The sequence below is a fragment of the Chiloscyllium punctatum genome, chromosome 19, assembly GCF_047496795.1.
Source record: "Chiloscyllium punctatum isolate Juve2018m chromosome 19, sChiPun1.3, whole genome shotgun sequence".
NCBI classification, from domain to species: domain Eukaryota; kingdom Metazoa; phylum Chordata; class Chondrichthyes; order Orectolobiformes; family Hemiscylliidae; genus Chiloscyllium; species Chiloscyllium punctatum.
In genome coordinates, this window is record NC_092757.1 from 57,524,812 (window position 1) to 57,540,300 (window position 15,489).

The window sequence follows — 15,489 nt, forward strand, 5'->3', positions numbered from 1 at the left end:
TCCCACTTCCTCCAGTCCAAAGGGGTAGCTATGGGCACACGTATGGGCCCCAGCTATGCCAGTCTCTTTGTTGTCTACGTAGAACAGTCGATCTTCCGTAATTACACCAGCACCACTCCCCACCTCTTCCTCCGCTACATTAATGACTGCATTGGCGCCACTTCGTGCTCCCGCGAGGAGGTTGAGCAATTCATCAACTTCCACCCTGACCTTAAATTTACCTGGACCATCTCTGACACCTGCCTCCCCTTCCTGGATCTCTCCATCTCCATTAATGACGACCGACTTGACACTGACATTTTTTACAAACCCACCGACTCCCACAGCTACATGGATTACACCACTTCCCACCCTATCTCTTGCAAAAATGCTATCCCATATTCCCAACTCCTTTGCCTCTGCCGTATCTGCTCCCAGGAGGACCAGTTCCACCACAGAACACACCAGATGGCCTCCTTCTTTAGAGACTGCAATTTCCCTTCCCACGTGGTTAAAGATGCCCTCCAAAGCATCTCGTCCACATCCCGCACCTCCGCCCTCAGACCCCACCCCTCCAACCGTAACAAGGACAGAACGCCCCTGGTGCTCACCTTCCACCCTACCAACTTTCGCATAAACCAAATCATCTGCTGACATTTACGCCACCTCCAAAAATACCCCACCACCAGGGATATATTTCCTTCCCCACCCCTTTCCACCTTCCGCAAAGACTGTTCCCTCCATGACTACCTGGGCAGGTCCACGCCCCCCTACAACCCACCCTCCCATCCTGGCACCTTCCCCTGCCACCACAGGAATTGCAAAATTTGTGCCCACACCTCCTCCCTCACCTCCATCCAAGGCCCTAAAGGAGCCTTCCAAATCCATCAAAGTTTTACCTGCACATCCACCAATATCATTTATTGTATCCGTTGCTCCCAATGCGGTCTCCTCTACATTGGGGAGACTGGACGCCTCCTAGCAGAGCGCTTTAGGGAACATCTCCGGGACATCCGCACCAATCAACCACACCGCCCTGTGGCCCAACATTTCAACTCCCCCTCCCACTCTGCCGAGGACATGGAGGTCTTGGGCCTCCTTCACCGCCGCTCCCTCACCACCAGACGCCTGGAGGAAGAACGCCTCATCTTCCGCCTCGGAACACTTCAACCCCAGGGCATCAATGTGGACTTCAACAGTTTCCTCATTTCCCCTTCCCCCACCTCACCCTAGTTCTAAACTTCCAGCTCAATAACTGTCCTCATGACTTGTCCTACCTGCCTATCTTCTTTTCCACCTATCCACTCCACCCTCCCCCCTCCGACCTATCACCTTCATCCCCTCCCCCACTTACCCATTGTAGTCTATGCTACTTTCTCCCCACCCCCACCCTCCTCTAGCTTATCTCTCCATGCTTCAGGCTCACTGCCTTTATTCCTGATTTTACTGCTCTTCGGATGTGGCCTGAACTGCTGTGCTCTTCCAGCACCACGAATCCAGAATCTGGTTTCCAGCACCTGCAGTCATTGTTTTTACCTAATATTCCAAGTGTGGTCTAACCAGGGTTTTATAGAGCCGCAGCAAAACCTCATGGCTCTTAAACTCAATCCCCTGCTAATGAAAGCCAAAACACCATACGCCTTCTTAACAACCCTGACAACTTGGGTGGCTACCTTGAGGGATCTATGCATGTGGACCCTAAGACCCCACTGTTCCTCCACACTGCCAAGAATCCTGTCTTTAACCCTGGGTTCAGCATTCAAAATCACCCTTCCAACTGAATCACTTTGCATTTATCCAGGTTGAATTCCATCTGCCTCTTCTCAGCCCAACTCTGCATCTAGTCGATGTCTTGTTGGAGCCTGCAACTGCCCTTGACAGTATCTACAACACCATCATCCTTTGTGCCATCGGCAAACTTACTAACCCACCCTTCCACTTCCTCATCCAAGTCATTTATAAAATCTACAAAGAGCAGAGGCCGAAGAACAGATCCCTGTGGGACACCACTGGTCACTGAGCTCCAGATGGAATACTTTCCATCCACTACCACTCGCTGTCTTCTTCTGGCCAGCCAGTTCTGTATCCAGAGGGGATCTTTTTCAGCCAGAGGGTGGTGGGAATCTGGAACTCGCTGCCTATAAGGTTGATAGAAGCAGAAACCCTCAGAGCATTTAATATTTAGGAGCCAAGGCATATAGGGCAATTGGCCAAGTGCTGGAAAATGCAATTAGAATGAGGAGATTGTCAGGAAGGTACTGTTAAAGATCTGACATATAAACATTTCCTATACTTACAAATGGCTGTTTTATATTTTCCTACATCGCGTACAAATTAAATTGTGAATGGACTCAGGAAAGGAACCGATTCATAGTCTGGGGACTCCATGTACTCTATCAGTCTGGACTCATGCATGAGAAGAAATAACCTTTCCACATCCACTTTGTCAAGACCATTCAGAATCCAACACACTTCATTCAAGTCAACCTCTAAGCTTCTAAATTCCAGTGGAAACAAGCTCGGTCTATCCAAACTATCCTCATAAAACAACTCACTCATTCCACCAGGAATCAATCCAGGAAACCTCCTGTGAAGCACCTCCAATGCATTTACGCCCTTCCTTAAATAATGCGACCAAATTGTACAATATCTGAGATATCATCACACCAATGCCTTGGATAAATGAAGCATAACATCCCTAGTTTTTGATTCAATTTCTCTTGTAATAAGGGTGAGTTTTTCATTAGATTTCACAACTGACTTAATGTGATCCATGCACTGCAAGGCAATTTACCTTTAGCACTTTTTAAAAATGAAATGCACCTATTGCATTCCATTCATGAAGATGGCTCTTATTTCATCACAAAATGCAATTAAGTTAGTTAAGCCTGACTTAACTTTTACAGATTTTGGATTAGTGGTGCTGGAAGAGCACAGCAGTTCAGGCAGTATCCAAGGTGCAGCGAAATCGATATTTCGGGCAAAAGCCCTTCAGCAGGGCTTGTTGATTCCTCGTTGATTTTAACTTTTACATATCTGTTCTGACTCTTAATTAACTCGAACCTCTCTCGATAAAAACGTATAAACTAACGTACCCAGTTTTCATTACTGCACTTTTGAAAGCTATAAAGGTCTTCAAAAAGTTTCAGAGTAGATGGTTCCAGGGCTGGGAGATTTTAGCTGCAAGGATAGGTTGAAAAGTCTGGGATTAATCTCCATGGATTAACAGAGATTGATGGGCGGATTTGATGGAGGTTTCCAATATTATGGGAGACTGGAACAAATCAACACGGGAAATTGCTTCCCACTCACTGATAGTACAAGGATGAGGAGATGCTCATTTAAGATTTTAAACAGAAACGTTGGGGATTGTGGATGTGGAAATAAGCGATAGTTTCAAAAAGAAATGGGATGGGCATTTGAAGAAAATCGTCTGGCAGGGTTACGAGACGACTGAAACTGACTGAACCCTCTGTCAGAGGTCAGCATGGAATTAATAGGCTGAATGGCCTCCTCAGGTGATGTAAATATCCTCATGATTGCTGATTCTAAGTAGCATTTGATGTTCCACACTCAACCCTAGTGATACCTTATTCCTCCTCCACTGAATAACTCATTCCTGTCCCTCAGGAACATGAAATGAAACTTAGGATGCTGCTGTTTGTTCTCAACTCACAGTTTCAACAGTTTGCATTCACACATTGCACTCTGCTGTCTGAGGAGACATCCTGTTTTCATACCTAGAATTTGTCCTTGATCTGTCTCTCATTTGTTCATATCATTTCAGAAATCCCAATGTTCAGCTCCATTCCAATGAGAGACTTTTTAATTATCCGTTTTACAGCTGCCTGTTCTTTCTGGTGAATGCCCTCCCTGTTACATCCTTCGAGCCAACCCTTACATCTGCTTTCTCATTCTCCCAGTGCGCTCCAATAATTGACGTCAATCTGCTTTCTTTCTCCAACAGACACTGCGCCTGTGCAGTGCAGCTGTGAATGAAGTGTCTGGAATCAGAAAGGAATCATGGGTCAGTTGTTTGACTAACCAAACCCTTGTTGTCAATCTATCTTGGGAAATAATACACTCTAACGGATTCAAACTTCACATCTCTGATGCTGGTGTAAATTGATTGAAAGCAAATGATTATACACATCTATACTTAATTACTGGCTGTTTTAATAACCCATTAACCATCCCAAAAAGAATGGTTGCTGTAATCACTGCACTGGCCGTAACAGTGACCTTCCAGAAGCTTCTTCAGGAATCAAAATCAGTCAGGTAAGTGCCTCCTGCAGCTTCCATTTATTTGCTTCCAAATAAACCTGTTGGACTGTGAGCTGGTGTTGGGTGAGTTTTAGTTTTGTCCACCCCAGTCCAACACTGGGCTCCTCCACATCATGACAATATAAACTGACACAAAGATTAGATTAGATTAGATTACTTACAGTGTGGAAACAGGCCCTTCGGCCCAACAAGTCAACACCGCCCCGCCGAAGCGCAACCCACCCATACCCCTACATCTACATCTACCCCTTACCTAACACTACGGGCAATTTAGCAATGGCCAATTCACCTGGCCTGCACATCTTTTGGACTGTGGGAGGAAACCCACGCAGACACGGGGAGAACGTGCAAACTCCACACAGTCAGTCGCCTGAGGCGGGAATTGAACCCGGGTCTCTGGCGCTGTGAGGCAGCAGTGCTAACCACTGTGCACCGTGCCGCCAAAGACTGATTCTTCCAGGCATGATGTGGAGATGTCGGTGTTGGGTTGGGGTGTACAAAGTTTAAAAATCACACCACACCAGCTTGTCGTCCAACAGGTTTATTTGGAAGCACTTGCTTTCGGAGCGACGCTCCTTCGTCAGGTGGTTGTGGACATAATCACCTGATGAAGGAGCGTCGCTCCAAAAGCTAGTGCTTCCAAATAAACCTGTTGGACAAAACCTGGTGTCGTGCGATTTTTATCTTTGAGGCATGGCAATCTAACCAGGACTGAATCAATAAACAGATTGATTTAGATCCTATCTACCTTCCCTTGAAAAAAAAACAGAAATGACATTACCCACCTTAAGAAACCAAGATCTATCAATAGAGAGGCAGGACATACCACCAGCACTTCACTGGAGAGTCTCACTGATGATATTACCTAGGATGGTGACAAAACATCTGAAAACAAACCTTCCAGCTCAGTGAGCTAACTTACATACTTACAAAGACTGATTGTTTTCATGGAAAACTGCAACACAAAATATCTGCACGTTATCCTGTAAGAAGATATGTTAATAACATTTCACTTAACCTCTGAAATGGTCTATAGGCAGTTATTATGCACGATGTAATGTCTTGTCTTGATGCTAACTATCCCCACTCAGTGGGCAGCACAGTGGCACGGTGGTTAGCACTGCTACCTCACAGCGCCAGGGACCTGGGTTCAATTCCCGCCTCAGGCGACTGACTGTGTGGAGTTTGCACATTCTCCCCGTGTCTGCGTGGGTTTCCTCCGGGTGCTCCGGTTTCCTCCCACAGTCCAAAAATGTGCAGGTTAGGTGAACTGGCCATGCTAAATTGCCCATAGTATTAGGTGTAGGGGAATGGGTCTGGATGGGTTGCGCTTTGGAGGGTCAGTGTGGACTTGTTGGGCCGAAGGGTCTGTTTCCACACTATAAGTAATCTAATCTAATCATCCCTCCCCACTCCAATACCAGCAAGGAGGCTTGGTTACAGGCTCCTGTAGGGCTGAACGCAAATTCTTTTCCCACAACAATTTTAAAAAAACAGTTAATGGCTCAATGTTGCTTCACGCAATGCTTGTTGATGTTATAAACACCCCTAATTTAATGCTACAAAGGTGTCTAAAGCCTGTATTTATTCTCTCTGCAAGTGGTCAACTTCCTTCCATCAAAACAACAAAGCGGAAAACTACATTCAAGCAAAATTCATCAAAAGATCTTTGAAGGAATTTTTAAGAGAAGAAATTGCCCTCAGCTCCTTAAATGCTGGCTAGTCAATCAATCAATCAATCAAGGAATTCCAGGCTGTTCATTCCTGGTTTGGACACTATCTTCAAAGCAAAAACACAGACAAACCTTTATCTCCCCAATCTTTTGTAATTATGTTGTTGAATTTCTTTTTTTATGATATTATCGTGGAAGAACTGTTATTCTGAACATTTTATTTCTTTATTTTTCTAATTTTTTTCTGTGCGTTTGCACTTTTAAAGGTCTGAAATGTTAGACTTTTTATTTCTTTATGTGTCTAATATTTTCCAATGCATTTGGACTCATGAATCTGTATCTAGGCACCTAAGATGGTATCATAAGTGAATACACGTGACAATAGAGCTACTTCAATTCAATTCATTTCAATTCAATGCTATTTGAGTAACCTGTTTATCCTTTCCAATCTCTCTCTCTCTCCTTGTACATATGCAAATGTAACCATGTTGCAATCCTTCCCCGCCCCCACCCCATCTCCCCATGTCTAAGATTGTGTGGAGTCACTGCTGGTTAAACATTGCCATAGTGCTTTTGCGATCCCTACAAAGTCAGACTCCACAGACTGACAGAGTGGGGATGCATGGCACCACTGTTTTAAAAAATGAGGGGGAATCTGTTACAATCTGCTCAAGGACAAGCCATGAAAACTGGGAGAGAGGTTCATTTTGAAACTCACTATCAGTCTGATAGTGAAAGCAATTGGAGCCTCAAGCTTGGGGTAGACCCATGACGACAGAGCCAATAGATTTGACAAATGTCTGAAATGAGCTGAAATAAACTAACTGGAAGTCAAAGGTGAAAACTGGAGAGCTGAAACAATTTGTAAAACCAAACAAACTGCAACAAAACCTTTTTAGTCCAACATTGGAAAATGGCACATTTTCATTCAAACGATAGAACATTGATAGAACAGGACAGATTAATCACTGAAATATTAGTCACTCTGACAACAGGCCAGTTAAAGATTGTAGCTATGGAATTGTAAATGAAACTGCAAAGTACAGTAAAATGGAATGAAATCCTTAAAGAGCTGGCTGAGTATTAAGGACAGAGTCCCATTCCAGAGTGGGGAGAGTTAGAACTGGAAACAAGATCAACATCCCATCACCCGACAAGAGGCGGAAAGTCTTAAATAATGGCAGAGTTTAAGGAGAGAAAGAGGGAGACAGATAAAGGGCTTTCCAGCTCTGAGATTTGGGAATGGAGTTATAGTTATGTAAAAACTGTGACAGATTGAGGCTGTTGAGAAAACTCCTCTCCACTCAGTAACTGTTGAAATCTTCCTCCTCCAGAGTCAAGCTTTAAAAGCCTCTAATACACTCAGTTTGTTCTTAAATTTGAAAAGGGTGAGGTCCTTCTTCACTACCTTGGAAAAGCAGACAGAACAGTTACAATAGTGCAAGAAATGAGGATCCTTGTAGTTAGCACTGCTGCCTCACAGCGCCAGGGACTTGGGTTCAATTCCAGTCTCGGGCGACTCTGTGGAATTTGTACCTTCTCCCTGTGTCTGCGTTGGTTTCCTCCAGGTGCTCCAGTTTCCTCCCACTGTCCAAAGATGTGCAGGTCAGGTGAATTGGCCATGTTAAATTGCCCATAGTGTTCAGGGATGTGTAGGTTAGATGCATGAGTTGGGGTAAATGTACAGTAATAGGGGAATGGGTGGGACACTCTTCGGAGGGTCAATGTGGACTTGTTGGGCCAAAGGGCCTGTTTCCACACTGTAGAGATTCTATGAAAGCGCAGCTGAGGGGAAGGGGGTGGGGGGGGGGGGGGGGGGGGGTGGAGTTGAACAGGCCGATTGCACATTGACCCCAGAGTTGTCCACTAGCTCTGAACAAAGCAGACCAAAGCTGCCATCACCAGTGTGTATGAGGTAATTCAAGAGAAGAGTTGACAGAAAGAAACCCACGCAGACTTATCTGGAGTTCAAAAGATGAAAGCAAATCACTTTGGATGAGTTCACGTAGTCTGTAAAACTAATCTACACTTTTGACAAATGAGGCAAATTGCCAGCTGGAGGAATTGAAAAAAATCTTCTATCCCCCTCCAACCTAAGAAAGCACTGAGCATAGCAGAGAGATACCTCACAATGAGAGAAACTGCTGGCTGCTGATAGCTAGGATCGCACCAATAAGCTGAAGTACTCAGGCCGACCCTTTCAGAAGCCCTCCTCTCCCCCCAAACATAGCCAGTGAATGATAAGAGGGGTGAATGGATGGAAAGGAAGCCACATGTGGGACAGGGGAGATAAATGAGGTGGGTGAAATGTCCACAGTGAGCTCCAGAGGACAGACCTGAAGACCTGTATGTTTTCATTGCAATACAGCGGGGAATTCCCTGTTGGAATACCGGAGGGAGAAAGGCGATAGGAATCATGAGAGTCCACCATAAACCAGTCCTGAATGTGATACCCCAACCGAGGAGTGGAACCAACAGGGAGCCTGGCTGCAGAATGTAGTCAGGGTTTCTCCCACGTCTGGGTAAAAACAATGACTGCAGATGCTGGAAACCAGATACTGGATTAGTGGTGCTGGAAGAGCACAGCAGTTCAGACAGCAACCGAGGAGCAGCACCAACCCACAAAAATGTGCTGACAGTTGCCGGAGTTTTGTTCTCACGGGAACACTGTCCATGGACCTGTCCAAGAAAACAGCAAGTCTCTTGCTTTACCCAGAGATACCAGGGTGAGCTTTTGTTTAATTCACTCAGGGGATGTGGGCATCACTGGCTGAGCTGTATTTATTGCCCGATTCTAGTTGGCCTCAGACAATGTAGAGCTGCCTTTTGGAACTGTTGCTGTCTACCTGCAATGGGTAGGCCCCAAATGCTCTTGTGGATGGTTTTGCAGGTTTTTGACCCAGCGACAGTGAAGGAACAGTAATCTATTTCCAAGCCAGGATGGTGAGTAATTTGGATGGGAACCTGCAACTGGCGGTGTTCCCATATTTCTGCTGTTCTTGTTCTTCTCGATGGAAGTGGTTGTCAGCTTGGAAGCCGCTGTCCAAGGATCTTTGGGTGAATTTCTGAAGTGCACCTTGTAAAGAGTACACACTGCTGCTACTGAGAGTCAGTGCTGGAGGGAGTAGGTGCTTTGGATGTGACTCAAATTGAGTAGGCTGCTTATCTTGAGTGTTGTTGCAGCTACACTCATCCAGGCAACTGGGGATTATTCCATCTCACCTGACTTGTGGCTTGTCGATGGTGGACAGACTTGAAGGAGTCAGGAGTTCTGTTTATCACCACAGTATTTCTAGCCTTTGACCTGCTGTTGTAACCATTGTTTTATGTGGCAGGTCCAGTTGAGTTGCAGGCCAAAGGTAACCCCCAGATTGTCACTTGTGAGGGATTCAGTGAAATGCCATTGAATGTCAAGGGATGGCGATTCGATTGTCTCTTATTAGCGATGGTGACTTGCCACTTGTCAGCCCAAGCCTGGACATTATCCAGATCTTGTTGCATTTTATCATGGACTGCTTCAATATCTGAAGAGTCATAAATGATGCTGAACATTGTGGGCAGTATGGTAGCTCAATGGTTAGCACTGCTGCCTCACAGCAGCAGGGACCCAGGTTCGATTCCAGTTTCGGGTGACTGTTTGTGTGGAGTTTGCACATTCTCCCCGTGTCTGCGTGGGTTTCCTCCCACAGTCCAAAGATGTGTAGCCTAGGTGGATTGGCCATGGGAAACACAGGGATGGGGCTGTGCCTGGATGAGGTGCTCTTTGCAGGGTCAGTGTGGACTGGATAGGCCAAATGGTGTGCTTCAACACTGTAGGGATCCTATGAATCATCTGTAAGCATTCACACTTTGGTCACTAGCCTGAGGAACCCCTGCTGAGATAACTGAGCTGAAACAACCTCAGCAATCTTCCTATGTGCCAGGTATGCCTCCAACCAGCAGAGAGTTTGCCCCCTGATTCCAATTTTGCTCAGGTTCCTCGATGTTACACTTGGTCAAATGTGATCTTAATGTCAAGGGACTCTCACCTCACCTTAGTGAAGTTAGTTTAGCTAATTTCCTGTGTTTTAAGGGAGTGCCAAAGCTGACTCTGCTTTGACAGCCTGCATCAGAGGAATGAGTGGAGAGCACATTAATGAGCCCATCTGCTGAGTTCAGCTACAGTGTGGCTTGGTCTTCACCCTCGTAATCATAGCAACCATTCTGGTGTTCCCAGCATCAATACTTAGATTGCTACTTGGAACTGATCATGTTATAGTAACCCCAAAAGGCCTAGCTCATACAGGCAATACAAAGAGTCCAAGCAGCAACAGGATTTGAGGGTGGTCAAACTAGAGTCTGGTAGAAGACCCAGATGAAATAACCTTGAAAAAAATAGACCCAACAAAGGAAAAGGTGACTCCTGGAGAAGAGAAGTTGGGGATTGGGGAGTTGGGGAGAATGGTGTCAGAGTGAATCACTTCAATAAGGATCTGTAAAGGTGCAGAAGGCTGGAGTGGGTCCCATGGCCAACAGGAATAACCCAGGTTAAGCCCTCAGCAGTGGAAAGGACTGAACTCAGACTGAAAAGAATAGAAGGATTCACAGAAAGAACAGAAATGAACAGAGTCAAAGTGGTCAAACTGGTCAACATAAAACGGTCAAAAGGTGGTGTGTGTGCTTTCTGCAAGTAGTCATCAAAGTGGTAAAGCAGAATTTAAATTTCAGTAATATTATTCAGAAGACCATTGAAGGAATGTTCAAAAAAAACTTCATAAGAGCTCTTGAATTGTCAGCTCATCAATGAACAAAGGCATTCCACACTGCCTACTCCAACTTTCCTCTTTGGATTCCATTTGAAAGCAAGGACATCAGTAAACTGGCTTGGTTTAACAGTTTAGAGCATACGTTGTTGCTAATTGAATAATTTATCTAAACATTTGGATTCCTGCCTCTCCTGGTGTGTCTGTGAGTGTGCCTGTGTTGCAAAGTATTCTCATTCTCATCCCTACCTAAGATTCTCTATAATTATCCTGATGTCTTATTTCACAAACTGAAATTTGGAGTTGGAAATATGGGAGAAACATTATTTTTAAAATAGTTAAAAATTAGCTCACAATCTTCTTAAGGATAGGGGATAAGAATATGGAGAGAGATTCATTTTAAAACTCCCAATCCACCAATCAAAATGTCCAGAAATCTGAGCGCCATGAGTAGAGAAGCCCAAAACTCTGCAGATTAATTGACTGTCTCACTCTGTTTCATAGTATTTAAGTTCTTGAACCAAATAAAGGGACAAAAGCAGGACAGAGCTATAGTTTTCTAGCACTGTGAGCAGTTGATTTCAACTGGCGAGCAGTAGGGGATTTCACAGTAAGTGGGGCTCTTTTTGCTCAAGGTTAGTCAGTGAGGTGAAATTATCAACTACATAGATGTATTGTGCTGTGGCTGAGCATCAGGTAAGGATAAAGTAAACTTGCATGTGACACGCATTGCACTTGATGACATAAATATCTGTTAGGCATAACAAACAGTTTTGGTTAGATTAGAATCCCTCCAGTGTGGAAACAGGCCATTTGGCGCAACAAGTCCACACCAACTCTCTGAAGAGTATCCCATCCAGACCCATTTCCGTCCAACTAATGCACTTAACACTACGGGCAATTTAGCATGGCCAATTCACCTGGCATGCACATCTTTGGACTGTGGGAGGAAACCGGAGCACCTGGAGGAAACCCACGCAGACATGGGGAGGATGTGCAAACTCCACACAGACAGTCACCCGAAGGTGGAATCGAACTCAGGTCCCTGGCGCTGTGAGGCAGCAGTGCTAACCACTGAGCCACTGTGCCACCCTTATGGGCAAAATAAGGATTCAAACATTGCTGGTGCATCTGGAACAGCACCTGAGCACAAACTGATCTTTGCATGGACAAAAGAAGCCATAGGAATGCTCAAAAAAAACTTTAATAACTCATTATAGGTGATTCAGTCTATTCATCACTGCCTTGCAGGTGACCAATGCTACCACATTGTTCCAAAACACCTACACTCTCCTCATTGTTCCTGAACACCAACACATCCCTCGTTGTTCCAGAACAGCAACACACTCCTCTTGTCCCTGAACACCTACACTCTCCTCATTGTTCCAAAACACCTACACTCTCCTCATTGTTCCAAAACACCTACACTGTCCTCATTGTTCCAAAACACCAACACATCCCTCATTGTTACAAAACACCTACACTCTCCTCATTGTTCCAAAACACCTACACTGTCCTCATTGTTCCAAAACACCTACACTCTCCTCATTGTTCCAAAACACCAACACACCCCTCATTGTTACAAAGCACCAACACACCAATCATTGTTCCAAAACACCAACACTCTCCTCATTGAATTGAATTTATTGTCATGTGTACCGAGGCACAGTGAAAAGCTTTGTTTTGCAAGCAATACAGGGAGATCACTTAGTTAAGTAGCACAGATAAATAAATAATAGATAAACAGCAGCAAAAACAAAAACACAGGTATAGGCGAATGTTAAGAATTTGTGAATCCATTCAGTATTCTAACAACAGTAGGGGAGAAACTGTTTCAAATCCGGCTAGTGCGTGTGTACAGGTTTCTGTACCTTCTCCCCGATGGTAGAGATAGCAGAAATACATTATCAGGGTGGGATGGATCTTTGAGAATGCTGGTGGCCTTTCCTTAACAGCGGGCCTGGTAGATGGATTCTATAGATGGGAGGTTGGCCTTTATGATTGTCCGGGCTGAGTTCACCACTCTCTGTAACCGTCTTCGATCTAGAATGGTAACAGTTGTCATACCAGGTAGTGATACATCCAGACAGAATGCTCTTGATGGCGCACTTATAAAAGTTGGTAAGGGTATTCGCCATCATGCCAAATTTCCTCAGCTGCCTGAGGAAGAAGAGACTCTCCTCATTGTTCCAGAACACCCACACTCTCCACATTATTCCAGAACATCAACACACTCCTCATTGTTCCAGAACACCAACACATTCTTCATTGTTTCAGAACACCTATCCTCTCCACATTATTCTAGAACATCAATACACTTCTCTTTTTTCCAGAACATCTACATGCTCTACATTGTTCCAGAACACCAACGCATCCCTCATTGTTCCAGAACACCAACACACTCCTCATTGTTTCAGAACACCTACATTCTTCATATTTTTCCAGAATGCCAACATTCTCCACATTGTTCCAGAACACCAACACACCCCTCAATGTTCCAGAACATGAACACACTCCTCATTGTTGCAGCACACCTACACTCTCCACATTGTTCCAGAACACCTACATTCTTCACATTGTTCCAGAAAACCAACACTCTCCACATTGTTCCAGAACATAAACACTCACTACATTTATCAAGAGCATCAAAACTCTCTGCATTTCTTTTTCCAGAATACCAACCCTAACCACACTGTTCCAGAATGTCATTCAGGGCCAGTTTGTTCCAGAATACCGACCTTGAGCATATTGTTTCTGAATATTAGAACTGATCACATTGCTGCTGAAAACCAAGCCTGAGCATATTGTTCAAGAACAATAACTCTGACCATATCCTTCTCAGAAACCAACCCTGACCACATCATTCTAGGACAGCAACCTTGACCACTTTGGTCTAGAACACCATTCCTGATCACGTTGTTCCAAATATTAACCCGAGCAACATACTCTCAATACTCACCCTGATTATATACATCCAGCATTCCACAATATCCAACAAGAAAAATAAATAGGTCTGTTAAAGTCCTCACACAGGGCATCAAGAACAGTAATTAAAATGTGTGTCCTGGTCAGCGTTATGTTAGAGCAAGTCAACCTATTTATTCACGTCAGAGCAATCTATTCTCACAGGCCGTAATGACTTGGGAAACCTTGGTTCAGATTCTGTATGCTTCCTGGCAGATAAAGCAAACTTAATAAAGCGAAGACAAACATGGCTGAGAGATTTCCATCTTTTTACAATAAAGAGTGAGTGACAAGACAATAAAATGGCTTGGCCAAGGGGGCTTTGTACTCACAATTACTTGAACCAGCTCATGTTCCTAATCGTTTATTGACCCGCTGCAGCAAACAGACTCTTATTGTGTAATTCGCTGTCTTGTTGTTACACTGTGTGCTTTTGTCGCCCTCTCTCTGTCTTAATGGATGTTTCCCCCCCCCCCCCACCCCCCACCCCCCCACTCTAGGTACAGAACATTGCTGTGTTGTCAAGGCTCTTCTGTTATCGGACAGGCAGTGAGAGAGTCACACTGTACCTTTGTAGCAAGGCCCATTGAAGAACAAACCCAGGAATGATTACTTGAATGTGACAATAGCACCTATTGAAAAATAAGTTTGCATTGTGCTCCATCAGTGAAATATCCTGAGATGTTTCACACAGTGAACAAAGATCACAGTACTGAATTGGGAGGAAAATGGAAATAAAGATCAAAACAATGCTAGGATTTGAGAAAAAGCAAGGCACAGGGCTCAAGCAAGAGATATTCGGGTCAAACGTTGTTTGATTGCTTTTCTGAAGTACATACTTCTGAGAGACATACATGATGATCAGAGGATTAGATAGGGTGGACAGGGAAAGTCTTTTTCCGAGGATGATGACGTCAGCTTGTACAAGGGGGCATTGCTGCAAATTGCGGGGTGATAGATTTAAGACGGATGTTAGAGACAGGTTCTTTACTCAGAGAGTGGTAAGGGCATGGAATGCCCCACGTGCCAATGTAGTTAACTCAGCCACATGAGGGAGATTTCAACAATCCTTGGATAAGCACATGGATGATGATGGGATAGTGTAGGGGGATGGGCTTAGATTAGATCACAGGTTGGTGCAACATCGAGGGCCGAAGGGCCTGTTGTGCGCTGTATTAATATATAGAGTCATAGAGTCATAGAGTTGTATAGCATGGAAACAGACCCTTCGGTCCAACCTGTCCATGCTGACCGGATATCCCAACCCAATCTAGTCCCACCTGCCAGCACCCGGCCCATATCCCTCCAAACCCTTCCTATTCATATACCCATCCAAATGCCTTTTAAATGTTGCAATTGCACCAGCCTCCACCACATCCTCTAGCAGCTCATTCCATACACGTACGACCCTCTGCATGAAAAAGTTGCCCCTTAGGTCTCTTTTATATCTTTCCCCTTTCACCCTAAACCTATGCCCTCTAGCTCTGGACTCCCCGACCCCAGGGAAAAGACTTTGCCTATTTACCCTATCCACGACCCTCATACTTTTGTAAACCTCTTTAAGGTCACCCCTCAGTCTCCGATGCTCCAGGGAAAACAGCCCCAGCCTGTTTAGCCTCTCCCTATAGCTCAAATCCTCCAATCCTGGTAACATCCTTGTAAATCTTTTCAGAACCCTTTCAAGTTTCACAACATCTTTCTGATAAGAAGGAGACCAGAATTGCATGCAATATTCCAACAGTGGCTTAACCAATGTCCTGTACAGCCACAACATGACCTCCCAACTCCTGTACTCAATACTCTGACCAATAAAGGAGAGCATACCAAACACCTTCTTCACTATCCTA

The 15,489-nt window shown here is 44.7% G+C and overlaps 1 long non-coding RNA gene across 1 annotated transcript in view; it reads right to left on the reverse strand.

Moving 5' to 3' along the window:
* The window catches only part of LOC140491239 (uncharacterized), a 266,163-nt gene extending 252,120 nt beyond the window's left edge, over positions 1-14,043 (reverse strand). The window contains exon 1 of the long non-coding RNA XR_011963245.1: positions 13,975-14,043. This is a non-coding gene — a long non-coding RNA (uncharacterized lncRNA). The remainder of the gene's footprint in view (positions 1-13,974) is intronic.
* Between the last annotated feature and the right edge of the window lie 1,446 nt (positions 14,044-15,489).